Consider the following 11,625-nt stretch of genomic DNA (forward strand, 5'->3'; position numbering starts at 1 on the left):
TACCCCCAAGCCATAAGACTACTGAACAACTAATCAAATGGCTACCCAGAGTACTTGCATTGCCCCCCCCCCTCTTTTACGCTGCTGTTACTCTCTGTTATCATCTATGCATAAGTCACTTAAATAACTCTACCCACATGTACAGTGGGGAGAACAAGTATTTGATACACTGCCGATTTTGCAGGTTTTCCTACTTACAAAGCATGTAGAGGTCTGTAATTTTTATCACTAGGCACACTTCAACTGTGAGAGACCCCTAAAACAAAATCCAGAAAATCACATGTTGATTTTAGTAATGAATTAGCATTTTATTGCATGACATAAGTATTTGATACATCAGAAAAGCAGAACTTAATATTGGTACAGAAACCTTGTTGCAATTACAGAGATCATACGTTTCCTGTAGTTCTTGACCAGGTTTGCACACACTGCAGCAGGGATTTTGGCCCACTCCTCCATACAACCTTCCCAAATCATTCAGGTTTCGGGCTGTCGCGGGCAATACGGACTTTCAGCTCCCTCCAAAGATTTTCTATTGGGTCAGGTCTGGAGACTGGCTAGGCCACTCCAGGACCTGAGATGCTTCTTACGGAGCCACTCCTTAGTTGCCCTGGCTGTGTGTTTCGGGTCGTGTCATGCTGGAAGACCCAGCCACGACCCATCTTCAATGCTCTTACTGGAAGGAGGTTGTTGGCCAAATCTCGCGATACATGCCCCATCCATCCTCCCCCACATACGGCACGTCATGTCCCCTTTGCAGAAAAGCATCCCAAAGAATGATGTTCCACCTCCATGCTTCACGTTGGGATGGTGTTCTTGGGTTGTACTCACCTTTCTCCTCCAAACACGGCGAGTGGAGTTTAGACCAAAAAGCTCTATTTTTGTCTCATCAGACACATGACCTCTCCCATCCCTCCTCTGGATCATCCAATGGTTATTGGCAAACTTCAGACGGCCTGGACATGCGCTGGCTTGAGCAGGGGACCTTGCGTGCGCTGCAGGATTTTAATCCATGACGGCGTAGTGTGTTACTAATGGTTTTCTTTGAGACTGTGGTCCCACTCTCTTCAGGTCATTGACCAGGTCCTGCTGTGTAGTTCGGCTGATCCCTCACCTTCCTCATGATCATTGATGCCCCACGAGGTGAGATCTTGCATGGAGCCCAGACCGAGGGTGATTGTCCATCATCTTGAACTTCTTCCATTTCTAATAATTGCGCCAACAGTTGTTGCCTCTCACCAAGCTGCTTGCCTATTGTCCTGTAGCCCATCCCACCTTGTGCAGGTCTACAATTTTATCCCTGATGTCCTTACACAGCTCTCTGTCTTGGCCATTGTGGAGAGGTTGGAGTCTGTTTTGAGTGTTGGACAGGTATTTATACAGGTAACGAGTTCAAACAGGTGCAGTAATACAGTAATGATGGAGAAACAGGAGGTTTTAAAGAAAACTAACAGGTCTGTGAGAGCGGAATTCTTACTGTTGTAGGTGATCAAATACTTATGTCATGCAATAAAGACAAATTCCATACTATAAAATCATACAATGTTTTTCTGGATTTTTGTTTGATTCCGTCTCCACAGTTGAAGGTACATATATAAATTACAGACTTTACATGCGTTGTAAGTAGGAAAACCTGCAAAATTGGCAGGTGTCAATACTTTTCTCCCACTGTATATATACCTCAATTACAAATCATGCTACGCTGGACTTATCATAAATGTGAAGACATATTACAAGCAATTCTCTATGTGTAATTGAATTTACACGATAATTAATATCATTTAACTTAAATACTAGGAAGTCGGGACACGGAACAATGTTTTTTTATAGAGTTTCAATTTCCCTAATATAAGTATTTCAATCTTATCGATTACAATCACTTATTAATGTATTATACCTGATTAGTAATATTCTGAATGTTGCAAACCCTTGGATATCTGCACGAACCCTAACATAGATTATGAATCAGCCAAATATAGAAATTGGCAATTATATTTACTAACTACTTAATCAGTCACAGAATTACATAAACACAGACACACAATAGGTCAACGTTGGACTAACATGATAGAAAAGTCCCTATGGGCTAAAGCCGATATACGACTTGGTAGACAAAGGACGGTGGACAGGTCAAGACGGGAAACTCAGAGTGGATTCACTACATACATACAGTTGAATACTTCATCCTAAATATGGACATTTAGCACCCTAACAAACGCTCATTTGGATTTCAGAAATGCAATATACATATTTACGAGTGTGCGTCTTGGTTGTCCCTCTCTGCGATCGCCGGTCCRTCTGCTGGATAGTCAGTCGATAGAAAGCCTCTGGTTTGTCCACCAGAGATCAAAGACCGTCGTAGTTGTTATAATGGATACTTCAGAGTACCATTCGGAAATGTTCTWAGATTGGATGCATTTACCAGACTAAAGTATTTAAACAGCTGCAGCCTGAATAATTTCTCTTTAGTTTGTAGATTTCTTAACCATTCGAGACGTCCGACTTACCGTGGGTCTCTTTGGCAGAGTTGCCAACCATTTCAACACGTAGCTATCGCTTCATGTTTTCTGATCTGTACATTTTGTTGGAAGTGGCTTTTATAATATAATGGAAAAGGTGGCATTCCATGATGCTGATGTATGTGTCTGTACTCACAGGGTGTGGTCACTGACTAGTTAAAACTTTATATGAGAACCCATACTCTCATTTAGAAGGCTAACATCACATTTCATATTTTCAAAAGTATTCCATTAAGTGCCCCCCTCTCCCTCTGCTGGAGATAAAGAGGGCGCTGTAGAGCGGACCCACTGCAACCTGATCCTTCAGATCTTCACAGGAGAGTTATGACTCTGTACCAGTAACCCCTGTATATAGCCTCGCTATTGTTATTTTACTGCTGCTCTTTAATTATTAGTTACTTTATTTCTTTTTTTGTTGTATTTTTCTTAAAACTGCATTGTTGGTTAAGTAAGTAAGYATTTCACTGTAAGGTCTACACTTGTTGTATTCGGCGCATGTGACAAATACAATTTGATTTGAGGAGGTGAAAAGGGAAATAGCTCAAAAGCTAAGTACCTGTCGGACAAAGCCATGACTTATGAGTCGAAGGCAGCATTTGGACGCAACGTCACCTTAGAGTTGCCCGGGGTGAACTGAGCACCGGATAACGTGTGGAGGTCCCCAACAGGTTTAGCCGAGGCCAAAACCATGAGCAGGGATGTTTTGTAGGAGAGGATCTTCAGATCCACCAACTCCAGAGACTCAAAAGGGGGCCGTACACAGTACCTCCAAAACCAACGCCAAGTCCCATRTGGGTGCAATGGGTTTAGAGACAGGTCTGAAATGCCATACATCTTTCAAGAACCGCACAACCAAGGGTGGGCTCTGTCAATTCCCACATGACATGCTGAGATAGAGGCCAATGTACTCTTTCAACGTGGAGAATGCCCACCCCTGCTCAAAAAGCTTGTGTAGGAACATAAGAATGTCCCTCACAGAGCACTGAAAATAAACTAGTCCTTAATACTGGAACCAGAGCTCAAACACTTGTCACTTATACACATACAACCCTCTCGTGTAGGGCGCCCTTGTAGACTGAATGGTAGCAATAACATTCAGAGGTAAACATCTCGCTATCAGATTGGCCCTTTCAGGGACCAAGCCCATAGGAACCAAATATCTGGCATCGCTTGCCAAACCTGCCCATGTGCCTGGAACAACAGGTCCCTGCGCAACTGGAGATGCCATGGGTACCYGCCTAAAAGGAAAATGATCTCTGTGTACCAACGCTGCCTGGGCAAACRGGAAGAYACAAGAATCAATGATAAGCCCTCCCGGCGCATCCTCTCCAATGTGGGCTGAATCAGACCCACTGCGGAAACGCATAAAGGAGGGTTTGAGGCCTCTGGTGTGCCAGAGCGTCCATTCCCAATGAGGCACTCGGGTCCCTCATCGAGAAAGATAGACGACACTGCGCATTTTCGAGCGATGCGTAAAGATCCATGTCGGCTCTGACGAAAATGTCCCATACCTGRGAGACGACCCAGGGTTGTAGCTTCTCCTGAGAGAGAGGGTCCCACCTGTATAAAAGAACTGCACCCTAGTTAAAGTAACTGGGAACATGGATTAGGATCTCAGAGTAATTGATATGCAGTGTGTTCCRTGTCCATACCCCCAAATAATCGAGTTGCCTTCATACAGCACGCACCACCCTCGAGGTGATGCATCTGTCGTGATCACCTGGCGGGATACAACTCAGCGCATGGGAAYCCCCCTGCCAATAGCAGAGGCTCCCACCACTGGGCCATGGCCCATAGACCTGACARGGACACCCGAAGCAACTGGCTTGGGCTGCGAGATGCATCCAGCTGTGGCTAGCACTGTGGCTAGCACTCAGCGCTGGAAGAGCTGCATCAACAATAGCCCCACGGGATCGACTTCCATCACAGAAGCCATCATCCACAGTAGGCGTAGGCACTGTGTGACCYAGCTGAAATTTGGCTAAGCATAGCCGGAACCCGGACATCCTGCATGGGGATAGAAAATAACAATATGCGAGGGAGTCTAACTCGAGACCCAGAAAGGGAATGTGCTGAGATGGAGTCAGACAGCTCTCTTTCTGGTTTCTACGGGACAGTAGCATGGATGTGTGTAACACTGCTTTCCGCCTAGAYTCCGCCGCCGGGCCGACAATCGGCTATAATAGATGGAGGCACGTGAGCATTCTGAGTTTGTAGACTTTAAGGTGCTTGCTGAGGGCACATAARTCTAAACTGGGATGCAGTTTTCAGAACCAGAAAATACCATCTGTACCAGCCATCCTGGATCTTCGTCATAGGAACCACTTGGATTGCCTGTTTCTGGAGACAAGAGGATATTTCCTCCCTCAAAACTGGAGCTCAGGCCTCGGGAACAGTCGATGTGATGACACTGCAGAAACGTGGGGGATGCACARCAAATTGTAGCCTTTACCCTAACATCACTGTTCACATGATCCAGGGCGACATTGCGCATGCACACGATTGGTCGGAGCAGACAGCGAGCCTCCTTTGAAGTGCCATCTGAAGGGGTGGGACGCCACCTTGTGGACTGGGAGAGATTGGTTCTTCTTCCATTTCCACCACTCTTGACAACCGTGTGCCTGAACATGGAGAAGGGACACTTTTCACACCGATGAACACTGTGGAACTTGAGTTTGAAAAAAACTGTGTTTTTGTGCCAAGGTTTGCCTAAASCCCGGCCCATTCTGGGTRCAAGGGCTCCGGCGATCAGTGACATACCCGATTTGCAGTGCCACCCAGAGATACTGTTGAGAAAGACAGCTCCTTTYGGGGTACATATGAACCACAGTATTAATCGCCTACAGGTCCCATAACCTGTAGGGACTAATGAGCTACAGGTAGGAATCAGCAATGAATCCCAGTAATGATCCACCTATGGGGGAGAGGTGCCCCCTTTTGGACAGAGAGCGAATCATCCAACTTATTACTTCCACCCTGGGGAATTGATATACCCCTCGAACAACCCAAACCATCTCCTCGTCCTGCAATTCAGACTCAGCTGAAGTACGGGCACCCGGGAGAGGAAATCACTATCGGAAACCATAAGACCCATAAAGAATCCTACACAAAAGAACCTGCACAGCAGACTAGTAGGGGAGCAGTGTCAGCCGGGGTTCTTTAAAACATAAATCACCTGGAACAACATTATCTAGTGGTCAGAACCTGGTAACCGTAACAATTGGATTMATTTCTCTGAAATGGGGGAAAAGGACATCAACCACATTAAGGCCAGATCGTTATTCAAGATGTTCAAACTTTAGAGTTAGAGTTAAATAATAGTCACAGTGGTTATAGAGGGTGCAACAGGTCAGCACCTCAGGAGTTAATGTCAGTTGGCTTTTCATAGCCGAGCATTCAAAGGTCGAGACCTGTGATCTTAGGTATTGCATCTCATTCCMAACTGCAGAGCACTGGAGGCGTTAAGGGCCACTGATTACACTTCACTCTGCACTACTTTTGACCAGGATGGGGTATTCCCTACGTACTGCACTATGTAGTGAGTAGAGTACCATTTGATACGCAGACAACATACTGCATCATAACATCTTCAAAAGTGGGCATATGAAAGACGTTGACCATGAGATCTGATTGGTTGTTTGGATCAAAGAGGCTTAAATAATAAAAGGGAACCAGTCTAGGGAATACCACCCCCTCATGCCCTCTGGCTGTGGCACATGCACAAAAACTCCTTAATTGGGGTTCTGGAACTAAACGTCAGAGCGTATATGGTGGGAACTGGAACATGTGTCGTACACGTTGACCCAGAGCATCCCAAACTTCCTCAATGGGTGGTATGTCTAGTGAGTATGCAGGCCATGGAAGAACTGGGACATTTTCAGTGTCCAGGAATTGTGTACAGATCCTTGCAACATGAGGCCGTGCATTATCAGACTGAAGCATGAGGTGATGGAGGCAGATAAATGGCACGACAATGGGCCTCAGGATCTCGTCACGGTATCTCTGTGCATTCAAATTGCCATCGATAAAATGCAGTTCTGTTTGTTGTCCGTAGCTTATGCCTGCCCATACCATAACCCACTGCCACCATGCGGCACTCTGTTCACAATGTTGACATCAGTATCCGCTCGCAACACGACACCATACACGTGGTCTGCATTGTGTTGTGTGACACCTGTCACACCTGTCACACCTGTCACACCTATCAGGTGGATGGATTATCTTGGCCAAAGAGAAATGCTCACTAAAAGGGATGTAAACAACAAACAAAAATGTGACATGGAACATTCTCTGGGATCTTTTATTTCAGCTCATCAAACATGGAACCAACACTTTACATGTTGCGTTTATATTCTGTTCACTGTAAATGTTAAGGAAGGTTTGTGGTTTGATTATTGTAGAGACATGTTCCTCATAGCCCTAACCTCTCTCCTGTTATAGAGGAATAACAAGAGAGGGGCCTCATAGCCCTAACCCTCTCTCCCTGTTATAGAGGAATAACGAAGAGGGGCCCTCATAGCCCTAACCCCTCTCTGTCCCTGTTATAGAGGAATAACAGAGAGGGGCCCTCATAGCCCTAACCCTCTCTGTTCCCTGTTTATAGATTAATAACAGAGAGGGGTTCTCATAGCCCCAACCCTCTCTCTGTAATAGAGGAATAACAGAGAGGGGTTCTCATAGCCCCAATCCTCTCTCCTGTTATAGAGGAATAACAGAGAGGGGCCCTCATAGCCCTAACCTCTCTCCCTGTTATAGAGGAATAACAAGAGAGGGGCCTCATAGCCCTAACCCTCTCTCCCTGTTATAGAGGAATAACAGAGAGGGGTTCCTCATAGCCCTAACCCTCTCTCCCTGTTATAGAGGAAAACAGAGAGGGGCCCTCATAGCCCTAACCCTCTCTCCCTGTTATAGAGGAATAACAGAGAGGGGTTCTCATAAGCCCTAACCCTCTCTCCCTGTTTATAGAGGAATAACAGAGAGGGGTTCTCATAGCCCTAACCCTCTCTGTCCCTGTTATAGAGGAATAACAGAGAGGGCCCTCATAGCCCTAACCCTCTCTCCCTGTTATAGATTAATAACAGAGAGGGGCCCTCATAGCCTAACCCTCTCTCCTGTTATAGATTAAAACAGAGAGGGGCCCTCATAGCCCTAACCCTCTCTCCCTGTTATAGAGGAATAACAGAGAGGGGTTCTCATAGCCCTAACCCTCTCTCCCTGTTATAGAGGAAAAACAGAGAGGGGTTCTCATAGCCCTACCCTCTCTCCCTGTTATAGAGGAATAACAGAGAGGGGTTCTCATAGCCCTAACCCTCTCTCCCTGTTATAGATGAATAACAGAGAGGGGTTCTCATAGCCCTAACCCTCTCTCCCTGTTATAGAGGAATAACAGAGAGGGGCCCTCATAGCCCTAACCCTCTCTCCCTGTTATAGAGGAATAACAGAGAGGGGTTCTCAATGCCCTAACCCTCTCTCCCTGTTATAGAGGAATACGAGAGAGGGGTTTCTATAGCCCCAACCTCTCTCCCTGTTATAGAGGAATAACAGAGAGGGGCCCTCATAGCCCTAACCCTCTCTGTCCCTGTTATAGAGGAATAACAGAGAGGGGTTCTCATAGCCCTAACCCTCTCTCCCTGTTATAGAGGAAAACAGAGAGGGTTCTCATAGCCCTAACCCTCTCTCCCTGTTATAGATGAATAACAGAGAGGGTTCTCATAGCCCTAACCCTCTCTCCCTGTTATAGAGAATAAACAGAGAGGGGTTCTCATAGCCCCAACCCTCTTCTCCCTGTTATAGAGGAATAACAGAGAGGGGTTCTCATAGCCCTAACCCTCTCTCCCTGTTATAGAGGAATAACAGAGAGGGGCCCTCATAGCCCTAACCCTCTCTCCCTGTTATAGATTAATAACAGAGAGGGGCCCTCATAGCCCTAACCCTCTCTCCCTGTTATAGATTAATAACAGAGAGGGGCCCTCATAGCCCTAACCCTCTCTCCTGTTATAGAGGAATAACAGAGAGGGTTCTCATAGCCCTAACCTCTCTTCCCTGTTATAGAGGAATAACAGAGAGGGTTCTCATAGCCCTAACCCTCTCTCCCTGTTATAGAGAATAACAGAGAGGGTCTCATAAGCCCTAACCCTCTCTCCCTGTTATAGAGGAATAAACAGAGAGGGGTCTCATAGCCCTAACCCTCTCTCCCTGTTATAGAGGAATAACAGAGAGGGGCCCTCATAGCCCTAACCCTCTCTCCCTGTTATAGAGGAATAACAGAGAGGGGTTCTCATAGCCCTAACCCTCTCTCCCTGTTATAGAGGAATAACAGAGAGGGGTTCTCATAGCCCTAACCCTCTCTGTCCCTGTTATAGAGGAATAACAGAGAGGGCCCTCATAGCCCTAACCCTCTCTCCCTGTTATAGATGAATAACAGAGAGGGGTTCTCATAGCCCTAACCCTCTCTGTCCTGTTATAGAGGAATAACAGAGAGGGCCCTCATAGCCCTAACCCTCTCTCCCTGTTATAGAGGAATAACAGAGAGGGGTTCTCATAGCCCTACCCTCTCTCCCTGTCATAGATGAATAACAGAGAGGGCCCTCATAGCCCTAACCCTCTCTTCCCTGTCATAGATGAATAACAGAGAGGGGTTCTCATAGGGGGCACTTACATCATGAAACACTAAGGATGCGTCCCAAATGTACCTTATTTATATATGTATGTTAGTGCACTACTTTTGACCACTACATAGGGAATAGGGAATGCCATCTGGGACCAGCATAACCCTCTCTCTCCTGTCATCCACAGGAGGGGCCTCACAGAACTAAAGCACTAACCCTCTCTGGGTCCTATCTGAGCCAATCACCTGGCTAACGAGGGTGGAGGTTGGTGTTGGAGGGCCCAGCGCAGTGTGACGGGCAGACGGATGGTGAAACACATTCTGGGGTTGTGCTTGCTGCTGCTGCTGACAGAATAGTGTGCTATGATGCTGTGCTACAGTACATTAAGCAATAATTGAAAGCACCTGGCGATTATTAAGACAGGCCATTTTACTGCACTGAACCACCAGCTAAAGTATTAACACGTCTCCCCTCCTTTTCACAGATGGTTACATTCGATGAAGTAGTGAGGGAGAGAGAGAAGGGATGTTTGGCTGCTCTGCTGTATCCCTGGAACAGTGGATGCCTGCCTCTCAGTATGTGGCCATGGTTAGTTAATATATCGTTTATTGGTAAGGATGGGGTAGTTAATGTAAGGATGGGGTAGTTAATGTAAGGATGGGGTGTAGTTACTGTAAGGATGGAGGTAGTTAATGTAAGGATGGGGGTAGTTTAATGTAAGGATGGGGTAGTTAATGTAAGGATGGGGTAGTTAATGTAAGGATGGGGTAGTTAATGTAGGATGGGGTGTAGTTATGTAAGGAATGGGGTAGTTATGTAAGGATGGAGGTAGTTAATGTAAGGATGGGGTAGTTAATGTAAGGATGGGGTGTAGTTATGTAAGGATGGAGGTAGTTAATGTAAGGATGGGGAGTTAATGTAAGGATGGGGTGTAGTTACTGTAAGGATGGAGGTAGTTAATGTAAGGATGGAGGTAGTTAAATGTTAAGATGGGGTGTAGTTATGTAAGGATGAGGTAGTTTAATGTAAGGATGGGGTAGTTAATGTAAGGATGGGGTGTAGTTACTGTAAAGGATGGAGGTAGTTAATGTAAGGATGGGGTAGTTAATGTAAGGATGGGGTGTAAGTTACTGTAAGGATGGGTAGTTAATGTAAGGATGGAGTAGTTAATGTAAGGATGGGGTAGTTAATGTAAGGATGGGTAGGTTAATGTAAGGATGGGGGTAGTTAATGTAAGGATGGGGTAGTTATGTAGGATGGGGGTAGTTATGTAAGGATGGGTAGTTAATGTAAGGATGGGGTAGTTAATGTAAGATGGGGTAGTTACTGTAAGGATGGGGGTAGTTAATGTAAGGATGGGGTAGTTCATGTAAAGGATGGGGTAGTTAATGTAAGGATGGGGTAGTTAATGTAAGGATGGGTTAGTTAATGTAATCAGATGGGGTAGTTTAATGTAAGGATGGGGTAGTTAATGTAAGGATGGGGGTAGTTAATGAAGGATGGGGTAGTTAATGTAAGGATGGGGAGTTTATGTAAGGATGGAGGTAGTTAATGTAAGGATGGGGTAGTTAATGTAAGGATGGAGGTAGTTAATGTAAGGATGGGGGTAGTTAATGTAAGAGTGGGGGATGTTAATGTAAGAATGGGGTAGTTATGTAAGGATGGGGGTAGTTAATGTAAGGATGGGTTAGTTAATGTACAGATGGGGAGTTAATGTAAGGACGGAGGTAGTTAATGTAAGGACGGGGGTAGTTAATGTAAGGACGGGGGTAGTTCAATGTAAGGACGGGTAGTTCATGTAGAAGGATGGGGTAGTTACTGTAAGGATGGGTAGTTACTGTAAGGATGGGTTAGTTACTGTAAGGATGGGTAGTTAACTGTAAGGATGGGGTGTAGTTACTGTAAGGATGGAGGTAGTTACTGTAAAGGATGGAGGTAGTTACTGTAGGATGGAGGTAGTTACTGTAAGGATGGAGGTAGTTACTGTAAGGATGGAGTAGTTAATATAAGGATGGAGGTAAGTTAATGTAAGGACGGGGGTAGTTAATGTAAGGATGGGGGGTAGTTAATGTAGGATAGGGGTAGTTAATGTAAGGATGGGGTAGTTAATGTAGGAAATGGGGTAGTTTAATGTAAGGATGGGGTAGTTAATGTAAGGATGGGGTAAGTTAATGTAAGGATGGGGTGTAGTTAATGTAAAGATGTGGTAGTTATGTAAGGATGGGGTAGTTGTAATGTAAGGATGGTAGTTTACTGTAAGGATGGGGTAGTTTATGTAAGGATGGGGGTAGTTAATGTAAGGATGGAGTTAGTTTAATGTAAGGACGTGGTAGTTACTGTAAGGAGGAGGTAGTTACTGTAAGGATGGGGTAGTTAATGTAAGGATGGGGTGTTAATGTAGGATGAGGGTAGTTAATGTAAGGAATGGAGGTAGTTAATGTAAGGATGGAGTAATGTAATGGGGTAATGTAAGGATAGGGGTAGTTAATGTACGAATG

This window comes from Salvelinus sp. IW2-2015, unplaced genomic scaffold (genome assembly GCF_002910315.2).
Source record: "Salvelinus sp. IW2-2015 unplaced genomic scaffold, ASM291031v2 Un_scaffold803, whole genome shotgun sequence".
In the NCBI taxonomy this organism is placed as follows: domain Eukaryota; kingdom Metazoa; phylum Chordata; class Actinopteri; order Salmoniformes; family Salmonidae; genus Salvelinus; species Salvelinus sp. IW2-2015.